This window comes from Leguminivora glycinivorella, chromosome Z (assembly GCF_023078275.1).
Source record: "Leguminivora glycinivorella isolate SPB_JAAS2020 chromosome Z, LegGlyc_1.1, whole genome shotgun sequence".
NCBI lineage: Eukaryota > Metazoa > Arthropoda > Insecta > Lepidoptera > Tortricidae > Leguminivora > Leguminivora glycinivorella.
In genome coordinates, this window is record NC_062998.1 from 7,756,256 (window position 1) to 7,780,423 (window position 24,168).

Below are 24,168 nucleotides of genomic sequence, written 5' to 3' on the forward strand. Positions count from 1 at the left end.
AGAAAGATCAACGTTGTATTTAAAATAAGTTGGTTTAGGGTTTTCTTGTGACCTTTCAGAGCAAACAAAGGGGGGCTCGGGGGGCCAAGCCCCCCGCATGAAAGAAAGATCAACGTAGTATTTAATTTAAGATAAGTTGGGTTAGCGTTTTCTTGTGACCTTTAAGAGCAAACAAAGGTGGCTCGGGGGGCGAAGCCTCCGCATAAAAGAAAGATCAACGTTGTATTTAAAACAAGTTGGGTAATGGTTTTCCTGTGACCCTTAAGAGCAAATAAAGGGGGGCTCGGCAAAAAAGAAATACTTAAATTTTGTTTGAATTAGTTGAAATGTGACAATATTTTCTAATCGAGTCAAACAAAATCCCACTAGCTGAGAGCTTCAAAACAATGTATGGCGAAAGTATGTCTCAGCTCTAATGTCTTCAAAAAGTCCGCGATGGCACATGTCTATATTGTCTATCTTTTACGGATAACTTACTAGGTATAAACATTTTTATGATAATACCGTAATAAGAAGGTAGCCGCTAGTTATTATTAAGTAGCAATTAGCAATAAGTACACGTTAAGCCACAAATGGCATGTAAAATCCGCCTACTTGAAATAAATTTATGTATAAATGTTAAAAGTATTTCATTATTAATGACTAAAAAGTATAAAATAAATTAATAGTTTAAAAAACACTATAAAACACGCTTTTATAAATGCACGTAAAAGCCAAAAATAAATTATGGATCGTTCAAGTTGTCTCTATTTGTGAGCTGAAGTTTAAAAACTATGTGCTTTTAATTATAATATTTGATTGTAAAAGCGTGGGGCGCTGGAACAGGTCACAAATAGAGACAACTTTCCATTTTATCTGAAAGCTGAGTAAGTCGTGAGTGTTCTTAGCCATGCTTCATGAAAATCGGTCTACTATATCGCGGTCGGGGTTTTCTTTTTCAAAATTTTTATTTTATGGTTAGGTTAGTCTAAAAGTAATTTGTTTGTAAAAGTAATGTGATGTCCAATAATTACTTACGTTTAATTTTTTTGAACGACAGAATCGACTTCTATAGAAATTAATATAAAGCTCGGATTTAATCGACTTTCCGGTTTGAACATTTTCAAGTTAATTCAACTGTTATACTGTTTCTTATTAATCTGTTCCGTTGTCTGTAAACAGATTTCAAATTTTAAACAGCTGTTGATTTTAAATGAGTTTCGTGTTAAATCGCGCCCACTTTATGAACAAAATTAAAACTATGGCTTTCCGACACTTATTTTTTTTTTAATCGGATTGTTTCTTTTCTCTCTTTTTCTTTTTCTTTAATTTTTATCTATTTTTTAAATTGTTGTCTTACTTTGTGGTTCGAATTAATATCCATAATCCATATACTTTTTGGTCTAAGTACGTAAATAAGTAAATATATATTTTATGAGTATTTGTTTATTTATTATTATATTATTATATATAAATATATTGGTGTATTAATGTAATTGTATATGTATATATTTGTTTTATGTACAATAAAGCTTATACATACATACATAAAGTTTACTATGAAAATACGTCCAATAAAGTAAAAAAAAATAAAGTAAAAAAAAAAACACACACACACACACTGTGATTGTAGTGTGTTTGGACAGAGAGAGTGTGAATGCGACCAGTGGTAACGCGGAAAGTGAAAACAGACGCGCGCGAAGGAACCGCTCCTTGATCGCGCGCTGTCTACGTAGCTTTGATTTGACATCCACCCGCCTTCGTCAGCTTTCCGTGATCATGATGTATGCAACTGCGTCGAAATATCGGGAGCTTGACGAAAATCAAAAAGGTAAAAACGGTCTATATCCTGGTCAATGTAAGTCTAATGATCAAAAATAAAAAAAAATCTTTTGGTGAACAATTTTCAGATTCATGTAACATTTTTAACCGACTTCAAAAAAGGAGGAGGTTCTCAATTCTACTGAAAGATTTTTTTTTTTTTTTTTTGTATGTATGTTACTCGATATCTCCGAGAATCATGGACCGATTTTCAATTATTTTTTTTAATCGATTAGGTATAACACCGAGATGGTTGAGATGGTTCCATTGGCACCAAGTCGGGGTCTGATGATGGGATCCTGGAGAAATCGAGGGAACTCTTCAAATGTTATAGGCAAATGTAATGATTTTAGTGTATTTTTCAAAGGTACACCAGTATTTACGCCTGATGGTAATAATTTTATGTGGCTGAGCTGATGATGGAAGGTCAACTCCTCAATGGTTAGGAGTTAAAGGATAATTATTTCACTACTGTACCTATATTCGGACTGATACATATCAATAGGAACCACTAAAAATCAACAAATAAATTGACTTTTTAACAAAAAATAAAACGCATGTTACGCATTCACCTACACGAACTTACGCCGTATCTTGACGGTCGCCATCGCGTCTCATACTTCCATATCGATAAGGATTGATTGATTTCGTATGCGTCACATGGCCGTCGCGCGACCGTCGCCCACGCAAGCCACGGCGTTAGAATGTGTGCTAGGAACGCGCCTCTTTCATATATTTGATCGCCAATGTCCGAGATGTGCTGATAGTCTGTTATTGGCTTAGGGACCGATGCATAGAGTGGCCTTATTTTGTACATATAGTCTATTGTTAACGTAATAAAAATAACAACAGACTGATCGAAACATAAAATAAAAAGAATAATTATACACGTTAAACTTCCGTGAGACATATTCAAATAATTAATTGAAATACGGAGTCAGTTTGCGGAGTCTAGCCGTCGCGTGAACTCCTATACGCCTGAAGAGGGGCCTCCGAATTGGCCCGAAACATGTCGCAGCAATAGCGATATAATAACGTGAGTACAACCGTATTTCAATTAATTACATACATACATACAATCATACAATCACGCCTGTATCCCATAAAGCGGTAGGCAGAGCACATGAAACTACTAAAGCTTCAGTGCCACTCTTGGCAAGTAAGGGGTTGAAAGAAAATGAAACTGTGACATTGCAGTGACAGGTTGCCAGCCTCTCGCCTACGCCACAATTTAACCCATATCCCACAGTCGCCTTCTACGACACCCACGGGAAGAAAGGGGGTGGTGAAATTCTTAACCCGTCACCACACAGGCAATTAATTATTTGAATAATTATACAGGTGCAATTTTTATAACCTGTATTTTTTTCTGTATTTAATGGACTAATAGCTATGTAAAAGATTAAATATCAAACATAATTCGGTTTTACCTAGGCTTTACCGTTTTCGCTCCGTATCCCTTTTCGGTCTGTCTCAAAAACTTTACAACGTGCGCACACGCCATCGTCACACAGCAGTGAAGTCACGTGTGGAGTGAGTTGATCCGACCGTTTTCTCAAAACAACAAAAAATTCAGAAAAAAAAACGCGTCAGTAAAAAAAATTTTAGAAAGCGTGATGACATATATGGTCACCTCACCTATCCACCATATTAATTTGGCAAACGATGGACCAAACACCCTGTATCCAAATATATTAAATATATTAATCCTTATATACATAGAAAACATCCATGACTTTTCATGATCTTAAATATTGCCGGTTATAACATTTTCACCCTGTACTTTTGCCATAACTATCAAAGTCACGTCAGACCGTTTTGTGCTGTATGATAATGTATAATAATAATACTGATAGATATCTTTGTTTGCTATTAACAGAATTATCGGGAGCGCGTAAAACGTTATCTATTGTTTGTTGTGGGGTGCCATGATTTTATAGAAACAGAGTAGAACATACATATTAATGAATAGCTTATCTTCCTATAAAATTCCATGAGATCAAGAACAGTGCCACTGCTCTCACCGCGAGCTAGTCAACTATTTGAACTTATTGGCTATAAAAACGAACAAAAGATAATCACTCCCGTGTAAATAAAAGAGACACTTATAGCTTAGCTACTCGCCCAGCGGTGAGCTATTAATATCGCCGTGTCTCTTTTATTTGCACGTGAGTAGTATCTTTTGTACGTTTTTATAGCTCATAGCTTACTAGCTCGCGGTAGGACCAGTGCCTAAGAGTTATTACGAAGCGAAAATAATTAGCATCTTGGCTAAGCACTAAAACTTTCTCGCATGTGTAAGCGATAATTTACACTCCATCGTCTATCGATTGATGTTTTGAACCACGCGATGAAGTAATAGCTCTGTTTACACGAAGTAATTTGGGGTAAAATGTTATTCACTTGGGTACGAAGGCCGTCTATTTGGGTGAAACTGAATAATATTTGGCTGCGTGAAATATGTTAATATAGCAGACATAGTCGTTTTGTAGTATACAAAGTGAAACAAATATATACACCGTGTTCTTTTTTGTTTTCCGTTAAATTCGAGTCGCAGTTAGGTTCATTATTAGAAACCACCCTGTATATCGCTTTTTGTTAAATTCGTTTTTTTTTGTTTCCATACATAATAAATGGATTAATTAGTGTGAGAGGACCTTAATCATAACATTAACGTAATTGTCAAGTATTTGACGGCACATGTCAAAAAAAATAACATAAGGAAGTGGTAAGGGATGCCACACACGTGTTCAGTAATTAAATTATTTTTTTTATAATTCAATAACGGTAAGAGTTAAGAGGGTACTTTCTTATAGAAATTGATTGTCGCCGGTAAGCTAGAGAGTGGCGTGCACCTTCAAATATTTCAATGTCAAATTCAGTGCGATCTGATATCGGATGTAGGACCGGTGATACTCGTATCCTATGAATAAAGACGCTATATGTCATGTTTTCCTTTTACATCCTTTGACATCCTTCATAGTAAGACTACAGCTCGAATATTGCCTCCGAACGATATTTAATAGAGTTATTTTACGGCTGAAATGAACCAATAAATCATTCAAGCCTCCATGAAAAGATTTCGACAAGAAATAAAAATGGGGAAAAAGCCCATTGTTGGGAAAATGAAAAGAGCGCCAAAAATATTATTACGACGCCTTAATGCAGCTGAGTTGCGAGATAAATATTTGATCTACAAGGCTTTACGATGACGTGTCTGTCAAATGTGGTTGATGCAACTGGCCCTTAAGTTAGTGATCTTTCTAATTATTTTTTTCAAATGAGTCCATACTGTCCTTGTCCCTACACTCTGTTACCATGTAGCACTTGTACTCTTATCTTTGCGGAACCAATCGAATCGACAAAAGGGTTTACAGCTTTACGCATCTACGCGGACTCAAATCAATCGAAACGACAAGCACTGTTTTGTTACCAAATTATATATTCTGTGGTTACCAAGCGAAAGACAATCAGTCAAAACAACTCGTGTATTTTGACACAGCTGTAGGTTAAGTAATATCATATTATATAGTCTGTGGTAATATTGAAAGTGTTTGCATATTTTGTCTATAATAGTTTCCGAGATAAAAGTAAAAACCCTGAAAATGACACCTTCAAACTTCCCTGCTAACGACACCTATCTGGGTACTTTCTACTACTACTATAAGTACATACTATCACAGAATATATGTTATATGTAAGTGTAGTAGTAGTAGGTAAGAAACCTTTACCTACCCATATGCCAAAATTCACTTACACACGAATTATTTCTCATACACGGTGTAACATGAGGAAACCGAATAATTTTAACAGCGTATTCCTCATCATATTAGAAGAGTAAAAGGTCATATAAACTTTTCTGGATTTCGCCTACTTTCAGAGTTATTTATAAGCAATTAAAAAAATTACAATTAGGTACTTATTATTTCTCAGAACAAAGCGTTATTTTGATGGCGATGATGCCGTTGTCGGACATAATCTAACTATCCTCGTTGACAGATATGAAAAAATAACTATACTTAGTATCTCATGTGCAAATTGTATTTTTTTATTATTCGAAAACATAATTATTGTCACGTAAAATTAATGAGAACATATATTTATTTAAATCGCACAATTACAAACTTATCTCTCTATTAGTACCTATCTCATTGCAAAAAAGTATTTTTTAGAAAAAAATGGTTTTTTTTTATTTGAAGTGCCAGTTTTACGAATAACATAAAGTTATTTTTTATGTGAAAATACATCAAAAAAAAACTAAAAAAAAAATTACACAAACATTCTTTTGCGAAATTTGCATGTCTGTGAAGTTGGCATATCAGTCTAGCAGATCATATTGGAGTTCTAGAGTTCCTGATACTTTATATTAGTTCTGGCATTTTTATACTAAAAATCGTTACTGCGGATTTTTTTTGGACGTCATATAACATTTTATCTTTATTTTGCCCTCAGAAATGCGTAGTTAAAATCTTTCGGTCCCGTCATGATACACCGTGTACTATATGTACATGGATGTTTCTTGTAAAAAAGCGTCCCAAATTTAATTTTTCCACTTCGTTACCATTTTTCAAACATTTTGTACAGCGGTTACAAAGTGGTGTAAGTATGCAAAACAATAGAAAATTTTGGGGCCATTTTTTTGTCTCTTGTTTTTTTGTCATGCCTGCACTTAAAACTAGGCGTTCATTGCTTTTATGAAGTCAGGAGAAAATAGATACCCTAGGCATAGACAGGTACCGGTACCAGCCTTTCGATCGGAGGTTTCTAATACATTTCGTCTTTTGTACTGAAACTCGTATAGTAGCTTTATTTGACGTTCATATGCGCATTGTAATATGCCTACTTGAAAAATAAATATTTCATTTTCATTTTCATTTTCAGTTCTAGCAACGTGTAGTTCTTAAGATCAATAGCAAAGCAGATTTCTCGAGCCTCCGAACTGACTGAACCGGGCGGAGCTAAATCGATGCCTTCGCTCTGAGAGGAATAAATATGTAAACACCATACCCGCCCTGATGAATATGCAATGAGTTGTCGGCGAGTACAGTCAGACAAAACAGGCTAATATTTAGCACCGATTAAATATATGTGAGTGTGCACGGGAAAACGTCCCACTTTGTCGATTGCTTTAAAGCCGCTCTGCCGGCAAGTAAATCTCGCCTTAATGGTATAACCGACAAAGTGGGACGTTTTACTAAACATACTCACAAATAATTACCATGGGGCTTAGTAAAATATATGTTACTCGTATTTTACGACCGGTATGGCCTAGCGGGTAGTGACCTTGCCTGCTAAGCCGCGGTCCCGGGTTCGAATCCCGGTAAGGGCATTTATTTGTGTGATGAGCACAGATATTTGTTCCTGAGTCATGGATGTTTTCTATGTAGGTATCAGTGGCGGGTCGTGAAAATTTTCGTTGGTAAAGCCGGAGGGGTTTTTGGCATCTGTTTTGCATGGACTTCTACAGATACTAGAGAATTTTAGGGAACTCGTTGGGAATCGAGTTGTATCGACGCTCCGCCACTGGTAGGTATATAAGTATTTTTATATTATATATATCGTTGTCTGCAGTACAAGCCTTCTTGAGCTACCGTGGGCCTCAGTCAATCTGTGTAAGAATGTCCTATAATATTTATTTATTTATAATGTTCTGTAATAATTATATTTCCAGATTTGTTTGATGTACCTACCTATTCGGTTTTATTGCATTTTAAAGAATATTTTAAACACACAAACGTTTTAAAAAGAGTTATTTCCTAATCATCATCAATAATCTTAAGTACCTATACAGAGTGGGGCCTGTAACAAAGGCGAAGAATTGAACTGTAGGCTATTCTCCTTATACTGATGAACATTTGTTCGGCGACTTTTAAAAATAACTTGTATTTTGATTTTTATCACCCTTGAAAGTTTTTTCTAAGAGGTAATGTATTGCGAATTCTGTTAAGTCTAAAATGTGACAGACAACGTCAATGACAACAATAATGGCGTACATTGAAGCTAATATTTATTTTGTATGAAAAATTAAAAATTTAAAGACTTTCTAATTTTTAAAAGTCACTGAACAAATGTTGATCAGTATAAGGAGAATAGCCTACAGTTCAATTTTTCGCCTTTGTTACAGGCCCCACTCTGTATATCATATTTTAGGTAGGTACATTATAATTTTAATTTTTTACTAATGTTTAACCGCTACTTTTGTGCTGACTGTACGATTTCAACATGCCGAGTTTAACCCCCTATTCATAAACGTTCACTAAAGTTATCAATCCGACCAAGTTCGTTTGTCCCTTTCCGACGTAATAGTGTGATAGAAAGGGACAAACGAACTTTATCGCCTTGATAACTTTAGCGTTTATGAATAAGGGAGTATAAGTATAAATATGTTTATGGATAGGTAAAAATAGATTTTAACCAGCAGCCTGGATACTTTAATTGTTATTTCAAGAATACAATTACTTCCATACTAATATTATAAATGGGAAAGTGTGTGTGTCTGTTTGTTTGTCCGTCTTTCACAGCAAAACGGAGCGACGGATTGACGTGATTTTTTAAGTGGAGATAGTTGAAGGGATGGAGAGTGATATAGGCTGCTTTTTGGCTCTTTCTAACCCCCCACTTCGCTAAAATGGGGGGTGGAAGTTTGTATGGAGCATTCCGCAATTTTCGAATTTACGCGAGCGAAGTCGCGGGCAAAAGTTAGTAATGATATAAATTGTGCCTCACAATATTTGATGGCTTACAAGAACGGCAAAAATATATTTTTCTTTTTACTTTTTACCTCTTAGTTACTTTATTTATCTCTTTCATTTTGGATCTCGAAATTTTATTGATCTCTTGTCGATCCAAAATCAGAAGCATTTCATTATCCCTAATTCTCCTTATTTCCCCAAATTGTCTCCTAATGAGCGCTTCTAAAACTGAAGGCCGGGCCCTTCAATGTCGAGGGTCCCTGAATTGGGGCGGCTCAAGAGGTCTCTTCACGTTGGACGCAAGGTTATGGCCATGTTAGGTGACGGACCCAATCATGGACAGTTTAAGGCAAAATATTGCCTGTTTTTGATATTTCACTAATACGTAAAAATTCTACCGCTGAGCGTGTTAAAACTTGAAAATTCTATCCTTCTACATATTACATTTCAAGTGTATGCTGAATAGATACTGCTATTGGATTCCTCATACTTAACATATTAAAACGAAGTGTTTTTTCTCCAGTCCTGGACGACAGTTCTCCAGTAATGGATCCCCTTTTATGGACAGTGAAATAAGTTTAAAATTTTACTTTCAAAGCCAACTGATACTCAATGAGTCAATCTTATATACCCCAAATAAAATTAGTTTGCGTTATTTTAACATGGGATTGTTTATTGCAAAATTTGGTTTCGTAAATTGTTCCTTGTCCATCATAGGACGTACGCAGTTTTCCGGTTCCAGTTATGGACACTCGTAAAATAACACTATTTCTTTATATCTAACTTTATATCTAGTAACAAACTAGTATGTTTTATACCTTATCTCATGGTTAATACAGTACGTGAAACTATCAACTGTCACCTGATAGAAAGAAGGTCCTCATGATGAGTGCATACTTGGATGCCCCCTTTACTGGCGGATGATCTACATAAAGTTGGGGCTTAACAGCCGTTTGCTGGGGGGCATGGTAGGGTACACCTGTATTTCCCATATCCTCCAAAATAGCACCGAGGTGTAAAGCCGGGGTTACATTACAGCCACGCCGAGTGTCGCAACTTAATCGGTTACATACCTTTTGTATGAACGTGGTTACATTAGCTCAGTCCCGCGTGTCGCCGAGCGGCCGTATAACCGAATACAATCCCACGCGTTGCGACACGCGGCGTGGCTCTAATGTAACCTCGGCTTAAGACGGGGGGGGGGGGGGGGCTGTTTAGTGGGTATACTTAGGTAAAGGAGTCCCACATATCCACTCGGGTCCTTCCCCGTACCCGAAAAAAAAAGGTATCAAATTCAGCTTCTACGTTTTGACCCAAACTAACATACTCACAAGGCAAGTTAAATAAAAGCTTGACGTGTCTGTCTGTCTGTTTGTCTGTGTGTGTGTCTGACTGTGGCGTTATAGCTCCCGAACGTATGAACCGATTTAGATTTAGTTTTTTTTTTGTTTGAAAGCTGCATCAGTCGGGAGTGTTCTTAGTCATGTTTCATGAAAATCGGTCTACTATGTCGGGGATTTTTTTTAAATTTAATATTGTGGTTAGGTTATTTCAACTGGATTTAGTATAAGTTAAGTTTAAATATTTATTTCAGTCTAACAAGGAAGGGTATCGAAGGCGAAAGTCAAATATCGCCCCTTGATATTTAGGGTATCGGTCCTACATCCGATATCGGATCGGATAATGTGAAAACGCACTCAGGTGAACGTCTTTAAAAACCCGTAATAGATGGGTTGTCCTAAAACCAGATGTAACGAAAAAGGCTTATATTTCTGTAACTAATTTACCTGTATTTACACAATACCTGATGACCTTCTTTGACGGCTTTTGACGACCGGTCTGGCTCAGTCGGTAGTGACCCTGCCTGCTGAGCCGGGATCCTGACTTCGAATTCCGGAAAGGGCATTTATTTGTGTGATGAGCACAGATATTTGTTCATGAGTCATGGATGTTTTCTATCTATATAAGTATGTATTTATCTATTTGGGAATTCTAGTTTAATATACTACTGTTATTAACTAGATTTATCGAAAAAAAAATGTCCAATAAGAACAACTCAGATAAAAGATATAGCGAAAAAATCTTTAAAATCGAGGTTCCGCTCTCGACTGTTTTCGGACCGATTAGTCTTTTTGTCCAATTGTCACCAATTTTGAATACCACACCTTTTTTTACGCCATAATCAATAACGCCGTTTTAGAATTTTTTGACTCTTTGAAAATAAGAATATCAAAAAAATCAAAACGGTCCGACACAGATAAAAATAGTAATAATCTTTGTTGAAAAAATCATTGCTCTATCTTCAAAAACCAAGGAGGAAATAGTCGAGAGCGTTTGTATGGAGAATTGACCCCTCCTGTATCGTCTTATACACCTAAAATATACAAGTGGCTGTCTCACGCTTTAAAAACAACTTCACCGTACAGAATTTCATTTCCATCACAAAGGATAATAAATAGACCCTTTTCCTGAAATGACGGACGTTTTAAAATTAAAATGAATTCAAATAAGTTTTCAGACAGTGAGCAATATTTATATTCAATTTTATTATAAACTTTTTTTTTATAAATGGGCTTACTCTTGGCCACAGACTAGGCAAAGGCAAAGACGTGACCTACGATGGATTGAGTTCGCCCAGAAGATGCCTGTTCACTCTTGATTTGAAGGTTGCCGGAAAGAAACCTTTTGGTTTCTCTTGTGAGAATAAGTACCTAGTACCTACTCTGCCGTGCGATGACAAGACACTGTATCTAAAAAACACCTATTTTCCAGAAATCGCAAAAAACTTTTTTTTTCTTTAATTGGCCACAGAGTCGTTATTTTTCATCCGATTGTAATGAAATTTGGACATTTTACAGATAATATGTTACTGTTAGTGACCATTTAAAAATAATGCAATATTTATACTTCTTTCATGCATTTTAGAGCATAAACGTATTATGTCGTAATATACTTTATCAGTAATATGTGCGAGTTGCATGGACAAAACACTGTAACGCATGAATTACAGTGTTTTGTCATAGCAGACCATATTACTCCTAAGAGAATTCCAGGTGTGTACTATGTGTACACTATTAACTTAAACTGAAATAGTTGTCATATACCTTCTTATGAATAAGTAACTTTATACTAGTATGTGACATCTATTTCAGTTTATAAATATGTAGGTAATTCAATAAAGCAAACAAGCAAGGGATGCTTCTGCTTCTGTTGCTTTAACATTTTTGTGGGACTACGTTTTCGCTTGTTTATTCTTTGGCACAACTTCAACCTGAGACTCGGGTACTCCAGGAATCAGGAGCAGTATGTGTTTGGAGCGTGCCATGCTCGGTACCAAAATTCAAGATCGGGTGAGGAATGCCAAGATCCGTCGTCGCACCAAGGTGCAAGACGTGGGTTTCGTCATTACCAAACTTAAATGGAGTTGTGAGGGACATGTTGCTAAGCAGAGTGATGGCTGTTTAAATAGGAATAACTAAATACGGCACTGTAGTTAATTCCGTAAGACAATCTGATATAGGTTGGTTCATATTTTCGTCTAATAGAGTCACTTCTGGATGTACTTGATAAGGCGAAGGTATTGAGTACTCAATATCCATACCTACCTGTTCCATCGGCTATTGTTGAGCAGCTTAACCCTTAAATTGCCACTCTATGATCGCGCAGGATTTTTATAATGAAAATTGGTGTTTTGGGTTCAGTTAGGGTAGATTAAGGGGAAAATGTGTGAAAAAAAAACATAAAAAAATTGGAAATGGTTTTTTTTAAGCGTCACTTATAAATGACATTGCCAACTACTGCTTAACATAAAGACGTCACTTTGGACGGACATTGCCAACTACACATGCACATTGCTAACATAGAAGAATAAAACGTAAACTTAATAAGTTACACTCAACATTGTCCGAAACTACACGTGCTACCTCTTTATGTCCGGCGCAATATCTCTAACGTAATCTACGTCATGAAAAATGCTCAAAACTATGTTGACTGTCCGGATCTGCTGTCTAGCTTGAAGTTCCCACTTCGTAGTCCCCTCACGCCTTGCGTCTCGCACTAAACGAATATTCCATATCCTCGCCACTAATGCTAACTTCAGAAAAAACTCCTTTATTATAAGATCCACTAAATATTTCAATCAAATTTGATTTGATCATGACGCCATTGATCTGATCTCTGACAGTTTTATATCAGTACGCAAACTACTGACCCAAGACTTCACCCACTGTTAACTCTCAAATAACACTATAACAAGTTACTGCTTTTTTCCTTTCTTTTATTGTTTGCTCTCAATCATTGTTTGAACTCATATATAGATATGTATTACATAATCTTTAAATAAATTACACAATTTTCTGTAATTTTGCACGGATGTACTTTGCCCAGTTTCTATCTGTGGAAACTTGTTATTGGCTCGTTGTTTCTATGTTATAAGCCTAATAGTAACTTTATCTGTGAGTTTTCCTAATAAATAAAATAAAAATATAGTCCAGGCAAAAATAAACAGGTACCTATACTTTTAGGAGAAGAAGATTTACTGCTGCAGTCGTCTCTAAAAAACTCTCTAGCTAAGATTCTTATTTTTTCTTCGTTGTCTGATTCTAAATCGGAGTCTTTAGAAGCTGGAGGTGGTAGAAGAGCTATTATCTTCTTTGACCTCAAACGTTGCCCAGCCATATTGTTGTAAAAATGCAACTAATGTTAACAATACACAAAAAAATATTCGTTTAAATAAGTTGGCAATGTCCGTTACAAGTGACAAATGGAAAAAACACAATATTTAGTACTAACTGGCAGTGTCACTTTAAAGTGACATATATTATAACTTCAAAAATAATAATGAAATGTTTGTCATTTATTCACAAGAATGACACTAAATAGTAACTTAATTATTATTTCAATAAAATTCAGTGAAAAATACGCACAAATTACTAAAATACTTACATAACAACGACATTTGTCACAAGCGCAAAAAAACCTCACGGTTGTAATTTTTAAACTAAGTATTTTTTTCAAATTTTGATAAGATAAAGCGATGCGAAAGTGCGTAAAAATAAAAGGAATAGTCGCTAGACCGTATGGATCACGCCACCTGCGCCAGAGTGCCTAGGAATCTGAGTTAGCCTAGACTTTATAGGACGTCATTTAAAACGGACAAAAACAATTTAAGGGATAATCAGTAGAAAAGTTTAAGTATTTTGTTTGATACAACATAATCATCTATACTTTTCTTATTAGTTTTGGCGTTCAGGGGTAGTTTATCACTTTCATTTTCTAAAAAACTTTTTAATCTGGCAAAATTCAATGACACACTTGAATGACACTCTCTGTTGCAATGTTTAGAAAGTTTTAATTTAATTTATTCCGTTCTTTATATACTCATTTTACTAGTCTATTGATATCCACACAAACTAAATAAAACAACGTGCAGGCTGCACTTAAGAAGTCCTGATTTATACTAAAAAAATACCTAAACCAAAACACTCAGTCAAAATTTCTCGTCGGATTATTTTGACAAAACACTGTAACTTTAGTCACCGATTGAAGAAATGGGGATTTTTATTTTGACAAAACACTGTATCGAGAGATGCAGTGTTTTGTCAAATGACGACTTTAGATTTTAAGAGTTACAGTGCATATTACAATGAAGGTTTTCTATGTTTTTGATAGAAAGTCAGTATACTCTAACATGTATATATAGAATAGGGCCAGATAAGCTTATTGGACAGTATTACCACAAAACACTGTAACTCGAGTTACAGTGTTTTGTCATGGCACGGCAGAACTTGTACTTACTTATTGTTTTTTTTTTGCGATAGACAACCTCCAACTCCATTCGCTATTCATGTCAGCACAATGGTTATAATTATTGCTACCAGTAGGTCCACAGGTGGTAAATCATCTTTATTACAAGATTCACCTTCTTGTGAAGGTCAAATTACTTTACCCACTAATGGATAAAGTGCGTTTTTACCCGCTGGTACTAAAGGAAAAAACACGTGTTTCCGAGCTAGTGAGGGGAAAATAACTATTTTATTGTTCGTTCTATTATTATTGTTCTCCTTATTTTCTCTCTTTTTTGTTATCTAAGTTTCGTGACGCATTGTGGTTTTACTGTAATGTCATGTAAACATGTATTTACAAAAAAAATATGCTATCGAGTCAAGTGTTCTAAAAAATAAACGCGCTTTACCCTTACCACGTTTTTGACGTTGACATAATCAAGAGCATGTGTAATATTCTTATTAATGGTAGATAGGTTGCAAATAGAAAAAACAACAAATGTTTTTTTTCAGACTTTAGGAAAAAAACATGAAAAACAACCTAGCGTCGTGGTTTTTTTTTTCAGATGAACAAATAATACGACAATAACGGTTTTTCGTGAATTGTATCGACGGGCCGAACTAGGTGATAATATAAATCATGCAGACGTTAAACGTCGATACGAACTCTCCATTGTACCCAAAGTTTCATCCTTAAGACAATGAGGAAGGTCTGGCGGCTCTGGGCTCTCAGTCCATTAGCGATATTTTAGATTTAGATTTTAGATTTCTTTATTTCATGATAAAAATTACACTATAAATTTGTTACATGCCAAAGTTATGTTTATCTTCTCGTCATGATCGTCAAAAATTACATTATAAATTAAAAATAATAAAAGGAATAGTTTCTCCCAATAAGGATCGTCATTTACAAACAGAAATACACAAAGTATAATAAAATTAACAAATGAAATAGAATCCGAAGTCAGTGTAATCAAATGCATGCTATCACAAATTCAATTCCATGTACCTACTCATTTACAGAGTATAGAGGGTTATCTAACAAAAGGTTTCTCAATTTGCGCTCAAATGCTTCGTCACATGGCTCATTCCTAAGATTTTACATAGATATTTTAGCTAATTTGTCTATGTAAGTTTAGTGGAAAACTTGACAGGGCTTAAAAAATCAGTGTATAATCTGTCCGTGTATTTAACTCTTTAAACAAAGATATAACACAGGCAAATGTCTTAATGTGAAGGCTTTCACATCAATCAACTCTGTGATCTTAATGTAGCTAGAAGTATTTACTATCATTATTATGAAACAATATATACAGTGTGTTTCAATGAACGTAATACAAAATAAGTGATTCCGGCTCTATTAACGACGAAGAATATAATGCACGTACTATTCAGGTCTTAAAATACTACGGAATTAAATTTTGCTAATTTTCTAACAAAATAAATAAATCCAATTCTTGAAGTGTGGTCACTCATTGTGACGTCATGGCATGACGTCAGTTGTCAAGGTGTTGATTATTGTGACAAGTAACATGTAAAAAAGCATTTTATTCATAAAATGTCAGTCTAGATAAACAAAAAGGTGTGTTTATACTACAAAACTAGCTTCGAACTATTTTCTCTTAACAACGTAGGTAGGGTAACCAATGTTGTGACCAAAATAACAGGATTTGGGAAAACAATGATATTAATGATCATTAACTAGTTTAACAACACGCGACCTAACATAATGTTTTAGCAATAGGAAGACGAGATTGAAAAACATGTTTTGTATTACGTTCATTGAAACACCATGTATTATCAACAGAGGGCGGAATTGCTCATGGCAAAAATCAAACGTCAATAGAGTTGGAATGTTAAATTTTATCGACATATTCAGCTATCGATAAATTCAGTCACCTTTTATATTTCTGACTTTAACATTAACCTCTTTGATTAGTCGACCATTTGATTTTTACCTCTTTGATTAGATTAAAAGTAAATTAAATGACATTTAATTACCATTTCTGTCACTAGTCCTTTTGCAACTAATTCACGTTTGAAAAAAAATGTTAATCCAAGACGAAAAACAGCCACCAAATGGATAAAGAAGTATCCTTGTCTTACTTACGTCGAAAACAACTCAACAATATATACTGATAATTTCAGTTTAATCGATAGTCGATAAAATTTTACGTTCCAACTCTATTGACGTTTGATTTTTGCCATAAGTAATTCCGCCCTCTGATTATCAAGTATCAGTGAAAATCCGAGGCAGGTGCAGTTTTCACATTTTTCGTGTGTAATTTGTGTGGTTATAAAGTGTAGTAACTTATTAGTTAGCATTCAGCACAGAAACACACACTGAAGTTAGATTGTGCTGCTATAGTGCTTCAGTAATTAGGCTCGGATGTTATACAGCATGTAAACGTAATACGGGCGATAATTTAAACTAGGCATATAATTCATTAGTGTTATCATTAATTTAGAGGTGTTTTTGTGTTACATTACATTTTGCATTACATTTCGGGCCGAATTATTTTGTATGGATAATGTTTTTATTTCAATTTTAAGTAAAAGTTATCTAATTACATTTCTTATGTCCTATACTCACCACCGTTAAAAGATTCGCCCGTATTAGGTTTACACGCTGTATATGTATGATGACACTGTAAAAAGAACATTCAAGTCTTTATTATATTTATATAAAATATTCGAATCACTTTAATGTCAACGACTGCTTCTAAGGTCAGCTAAGAAACGGGTCTTCCAAATTGTCAAAAAAGCTGCTGTCATTACATAAAATGTTGTGTGTCTTCCGACTAAATACAAATCCCAAAAACAATTCGCTTAGACCCATAAAACGAAGAGTAAAATAAACAGCGCAGAATACACAGAAATGAAGATTGTTTTCTTTATCTTTCGTATAACAATGAAATGTTTTGTCAGAAATCCTAGCGTCCTTAAATAACAGAGAAAATGTTCGAGTGAGAGGTATTTGGACGAGATGTTCCGTGCACAAGAAATGAAATGCGTTAAATATTTGTGATAATTAGCATATGAATTGTGATAATTTAATTAATTTTGGGTTGATTTAAATTTGGAATAGACTTTTTTCGTTTCTCAGAGATGCGTAAAGGGATGGAAGTATTATTGTAACGTTCGTATTGTGAAGTGTGTCTTTTTAGGGTTCATTGTATTTCAATTTTTCCGAACATAGTCGTCGGCTTTCATCGAAAATGTTGCTCAAGTCTTAGAATAGAATAGAATAGAATAGAAATCTTTATTTCTTAGAATATGGTACATACAGAGATGGTCAAGTTACAATTGGTGCGACATATTCTGCCTACATCGGCGCAGAAATATTACAATTTATTAATAACTAAGGAACTCGTTAACTGAATAAAAACACAATGTCTAATAACCAACCAAACATTTTCCTCTGAGATATACCTCTTTTGAGATATAACAAAATATATGTGCGTGTGCACGGGAAAACGTCCCATTTTGTCGATTGCTATAAAGCCGCTTTGTCAGTTTATTCATATAACAGATACAAGTAAGTAAACCTCGCCTTAATGGTAACCGACAAAGTGGGACGTTTTACTAAACACACCGACATATGATATAATTGCCTTTCTTTCATAGATCTACAAAAAATCCTCGATAACAACGGTATATCTTCTAAAGCAAACTTACTATAGTTTATGCCTACACAGTTTATGCTTATGCATGCTTTTATTGAGCTTTACTCTTCGTGCGAAATACTACTAGCAACTAAAAATAGTACCCACGTATTTAGTTTCTAATTGTTCTCTCAAACCACCAATATGCTCATTTGCGCCCAAATCTACTGTAAAGCGGAACAACTTGCTCATTAAATTTAATGAACATCCGTAGATCAAATGTCGGTTAAGTTTATATTTGGCTTGATTTGTGTTATTTCCGAGTCAATTTCCAATCGAGATAATTGATTTAGATTTAACAATGACATTTTTGGTAACATGCGTGAATGAGACCATGCTTGTGCTTTTTATTTATTTATCCATACTTATATTAGAAATAAAAGAAAGTGTGTGTGTTTGTTACTTTGGCCGTCTTTCACGGAAAAATGGAGCGACGAATTGACGTGATTTTTTAAGTGGAGATAGTTGAAGGGATGGAGAGTGACATAGGCTACTTTTTGTCTTTTCCTAACGCGAGCGAAGCCGCGGGCGAAAGCTAGTTATCCAATAAAAACTTTTTATAATTCTTATCTTCAGTTTGTTACACAATAGACACTCATGAAATCAAACTAAGTAAACGTAAAATGTCGCGTAAGGTACAGCGAGGCAAATCGACGACTGTCACTACTTTGAAAAAATCTCGTATCTCACGCTGCTCCTCAAAGTTAAATAACACTATATGTTCCATACTACTTACTACAATTTTCTTTTCATTGACAGACGAAGATCCAATTTAACTGATCCATTTCATCCCTGTTTTACAATGTTTGCATTATTAATTAGAATGTCCACCTGGTTATATATATTAGCACGTGTGTTCAGTGGGTACATTGTGGAACTAAAAACGTTTATAATTATGTATAAGCCAGTTACTTATTATTTGACTCTGTCACGGAAACTTTCTATGAATTTAAATGCTTAAGTTTACACTACTTAGTTTACCTATGTGTACAAAACTAATCCAATGAATCAACGAATTCTTTCAGTTTATATCATAATTATATGCAAAAGCTTTTTCTGCTCAATTATTATGAATACTTTATGAAGATCGAGTAAGAACCATATTTTGCTAATCACTGGATTCCACGAAGAAGAAATTCCCTGTCCCTCATTTTGGTTGAAATTTCGATGCTTCCTAATTTCAATCGCTTCACGTACTTTTCTGCTGTAGAACAGACGTTCCGTTGATAGAATTTTGGGACTATGGAGCTCGATCCAGTGGTTTGGTCCCGACTGTAGCAGATGTTCAGCTACCGCAGACTTATTAATTTGGCGGTTTTTGAAATTATGAGTGCAAATCGTGTTAGTCTAAATCAATATAAGAACCATATTTTAGATAAATGTTTTCAAAAGTAACATTCTTACTGTAAATCTCTCGCTCAAATTATTAGGTATTAAGTATGGAATATGAGTTCAAATTTTAAACAAAAGACTATCTTAAGAATCTCTTTAGAACTTTCAAGCGAAGCGTTTAGAAAGTTTGAAAGAGATCAATAAAGAATATAGACTAGTTATCTATACATTCGTATAATGCAAATATTAACGTCCAAGCTCATCAGCAGAAAAACCAAGATCAGAATTTACAAGACCGTGATAAGGCCGATCTTGGTATATGGATGCGAAGCTTGGACGTTGACCCTGAAGGAGGAGAATAAGCTCTTAGTGGCAGAGCGGAAGATCTCCAGAAGGATTTTAGGCCCTACGAGAGGATGGCTATTGGAGTCAGGAAGAACTTGGAGGTAGAAGAGCTAGTGGGCGAGCCCAACGTCATCGGTGAGAGCAAGGCTGCTCGTTTGCGATGGCTCGGCCATGTGGAAAGGATGGGAGAGGATCGTGCGGCCATAAGAGCTCACTTGTGGCGATCTACTGAAAAACGGCCGGTCGGAAGGCCCAGGTACCGATGGATCGATGAGGTCCAGAATGACCTGTGTGACCTTCAAGTGACTGAGTGGCATCAGATCGCACAGGATAGGAGCGAATGGAGGAATATAGTGTCGGAGGCCAAGATCCACTTCGGGTCGCTGAGCCATCGCAGTAAGTAAGTAAGTAAGTAATGCATTTTCTACATAAACTTATACGTCTTATTTTCGTTTTCTGGCGATTTGATCATAGCTTGTTTAAACACGTTCAACTGTGCCGCTCTGCGTGCGTAGACAAATTATGCACAAACGCTCGTAGATATCTATCTTCTACCTCTCTTGCGCATTGGAGCGACAGAGCCAGACTACCTTTCGCGGCGTTTCGTTTTCGTTTCGCGTCGCAAAATTGCCATTCGACTATAGGGCCTGTATAGAGTGCATACCTCATGGGTTTATTTAATGACAGCTGGACAGTGAAATTTTCTACAGTAGGTAAAATATTTGTTAATGCTCCTTTTTAACCCCCGACGCAAAAACGACGGGGTGTTATAAGTTTGACGTGTCTGTCTGTCTGTCTGTGTACGTCTGTCTGTTTGTCTGTATGTGTGTGTGTGTCTGTCTGTGGCATCGTAGCTCCCGAACGGATGATTTAGATTTAGTTTTTTTGTCAGAAAGCTGAGTTAGTCGGGAGTGTTCTTAGCCATGTTTCATGAAAATCGGTCTACTATGTCGCAGTCGGGGGTTTTTTCAAAATTTTATTTTTTTAATAAATAAATAATACTTAACTTACATTTCGTAAGCGTATCGAAGCTAGCACTTCCTATAGCTCTTCTGTAGTGGCGCGACAAAGCGAGACTGCGGCGTTTTGATCGGTAGCATCAACGATTGTCACTTTGACTGCTTTTTTTATGAAATAGGCAGCAACCGAGCAGACGAGACTGAGCTGAGACTTTTACCACGGTTCATGGGAGCCTGGGGTCCGCTTTGAAAACTAATCCCAAGATTTGGCGTAGGTTTTTTACGAAAGCGACTGCCATCTGACCTTCCAACCCGAAGGGTAAACTAGACCTTATTGGAATTAGTCCGGTTTCCTCACGATGGTTTCCTTCACCGAAAAGCGACTGGGAAATATCAAATGATATTTCGCACAAAAAATTCCGAGGAACTCATTGGTGTGAGCCGGGGTTCGAACCCGCGACTTCCGGAACGAAAGTCGCACGTACTTACCGCTAGGCTACCAGCGCTAGTTGTTAGTACTCGTATGGTCGAATGATTTAATAACAGTCTACCAAAAACATATCGACACTACTTTGAAAAAATCTCGTATCTCACGCTGCTCCTCAAAGTTAAAACGCAATAAGTCTATATGCATTCCATACATACTTACTACAATTTTCTTTTCATTGACAGACGAAGATACAAGTTTTTTTTAAAGTAGTGACGATACGTAACTCCGTATAGACGGATAAAGTCTGAGAAAAATACGGAACCCTAAAAAACGTACGTAAACGTAAACGTAGAGAAAAAGGTACGGTGGCCTAGATCGCGTTACACCTTTGGGAAACGCTCGGCTAGATGGCGTTAATATTAATATTTGACATTTTAACACAATATATCAAGCTAACAATATGGGCCAAATTGTCAAAACTGAGGTTCAAAAGTTTTAAGCCTGTGTCGTGAGATGGCAGTCTATGCACTGTGATTACACATTTTACTTTGACAGTAACTCTCTATAATACTCGATCCTCTTTGCAGTCTACTATTTATTTGTCTTTAGAGTTGCCTCGATCGGCATAAGTTAGGATAGGAGAAAAGTTGTGAAATATTTAGTTTAACTAGTTAGTTTATTCTGATCTTAATAACAGTAGCCGTTTTAATTTTTATTAAGCAGAAACGTCTGCTAACGATTCTAAACATTTTTATATTAAAGGAAAAAACCGGCCAAGTGCGAGTCGGACTCGCCCACCGAGGGTTCCGTACCTACAAAACTTTTACGTTACTCACATAATTCTAAAGACTGGGCTAGGCTAGAAGTATAGGTTCTCTAATGAGCATAATTGTGTTTAGCGCCACCTCTCGACGAATTAGCGAACTAATTAGCACAGCTTGCGTGAGGCTGGTCTTTTATAATGTTAACCAAATTCAACATTTTTTATTTTATTTTAAAGTAGGTGTTTTATGTAAAATTTCGTAGCTATAAATTTTAACACCCTTATTCATAAACGTACACTAAAGTATCCAGCCGATAAAGTTCGTTTGTCCCTTTCTATCACACCAATACGTCGGAAGGGACAAACGAAATTTATCGGCTTGATAACTTTAGTGTACGTTTATGAATAACGGGGTAAGTAAGTATGGTAAACATCAGAAAGGGTGAGTAAAACAATCTGAAAGGTTCTAAGTTTTACTTAAAGGTTTTTTTAATCTAATCCAAATTTGGTTATGGTAGCTGCAGGCCTAGCACATGATGGCCGCGAGAGTATGTCGCCGCGAGATAGACTACCTGTCCTTATCTTATACTATTAAACGAGCAATTCTTGTATATTTATTTATTTATTTATTTATATATACCGACGATCTTGGAAACCGCTCTAACGATTTCGCTGAAATTTGTTTTGTGGGGGTTTTCGGGGGTGAAAAATCGATCTAGCGTAGCCTTAGATCCCGGAAAACGCGAATTTTCAAGTTTTCATGAGTTTTTCTTTCGCATTTGTAAACGTAAAATATGGTCCTTAATTTCGCCGCGCGCGCATCGATTCCGCTTAGCTCAGTCGCACGAGGTCGGTCTAATGTACGCAGATAGATCGTAGGTGTCAGGGTTTCGAATCCCGGTCAGAAATTAAGTTTTTGTTTTTTGTCTTTTTTTTTGTTTTTGTATTTATAAGAGTTTTTTTTTATCTAAAGACGTGATATATTAAAATAGAACCGAGCGAAGCTCGGTCGCCCAGATATTGTCATTAATACAATTAGACAAAGACGTGTCATCTATCTCGCGGCGACATACTCCCGCGGCCATCATGTGCTAGGCCTACTGAAAAAGTATACAGAATAGTATAACGCAAGTTTCTAGCGGGAAATTACTAAATAAATATTATTTAGTAAATACATTATCTATTGTTGTATTTTGCCTTGGACCTTGTAGTACCTATAGGCATAGCTGGGCACCGTTAATCAAATAGTTAACTTCGATAATCGTTAATCCGTTACTTAAAAAGTTAACTTCGTTAATCGTTAAAGCGATACATTTCGGTAGATTTAACGGAAGTTAAAGTTAATCGATAATCCGTTAACACGTCATAAAAATAGGACTCCACTGTAGGTATCATGTATTTATATTTACTAAGTATCCACCAAAAACCATTAAAACATGTGACGCCAATTGGTAAAAAACCGAAATGTAATAATTACGGTATCTTCGGGCTTTTACCGCCGTTGGTTGGCTAAATCCTAGGTTTTACTTCGGATTGGTAATTATTGGGTCATTCATGTGGTCGCGATCGTGGTGCGTTGGTTCTTCAGATTGAGATTTGAGATGACAACTCGATGTTGTGGGCCACGATAACTTGGTAGAGTTGCGCGATTTGTCTGTCATGCCTGATGATTGCACTCTATTCCCAGGTTAGTGATCGATCTAGCACGCCTAATAAAATTTAGAAGATCTCGAATAAGTGATCCAAAGTCGCCAATTGGTCTTTAGACTGTTTTATAACTGACGGATCAGCTTTTACCGATAAAACCTAGGTTTTGCCGTACTATGAGCTTTTACAGTAGCAGTAAGAACGTGGTTTTCGCGGCGCAGCGAGCCGCTTGGGGTGCTGGATTAACAATTAACGGACTCTATGAAATTTAACGGAAGTTAACGAATCCGTTAACATTTTTTAAAGTTAACTTAAAAGTTAATCCGTTAATCGAAATGTTAACTTCGTTAATTAACGATTAACGGATTAACGAGTTAATGCCCAGCTATGCCTATAGGTACTCTTGAATATGCGAACTAAAGCCAAGCGATAAAAGGTAGCTGAATAATGTCAGATTGTACGACAACGAGAGACGTGAGCCGACTGCGCGAATGAGTCGCGCTTTCTTACGACAGAAATTGCTTGACAAGTATACCGGGTGCACCTGCCCGGTATTTAATGGACAACCTTTTAACCACCAAGAGGGCACCTTACAGAAAATCGACATTAAGGTTTAGTAAAAGTCGCCTGGTTTTCGAGATTTACACACTTTTTAAAATTTTAGGTAGCAGGTATTCAAATTTTAAAAATTATGAAAATCTAGAAAACCAGGCGACTTTTACTAAACCTTAAAGTCGATTTTCTGGACCAGT

The 24,168-nt window shown here is 35.9% G+C and overlaps 1 protein-coding gene across 1 annotated transcript in view; it reads right to left on the reverse strand.

Moving 5' to 3' along the window:
- The window catches only part of LOC125240578 (beta-arrestin-1-like), a 201,472-nt gene that overhangs the window by 136,609 nt on the left and 40,695 nt on the right, over nucleotides 1-24,168 (reverse strand). The window lies entirely within an intron of this gene.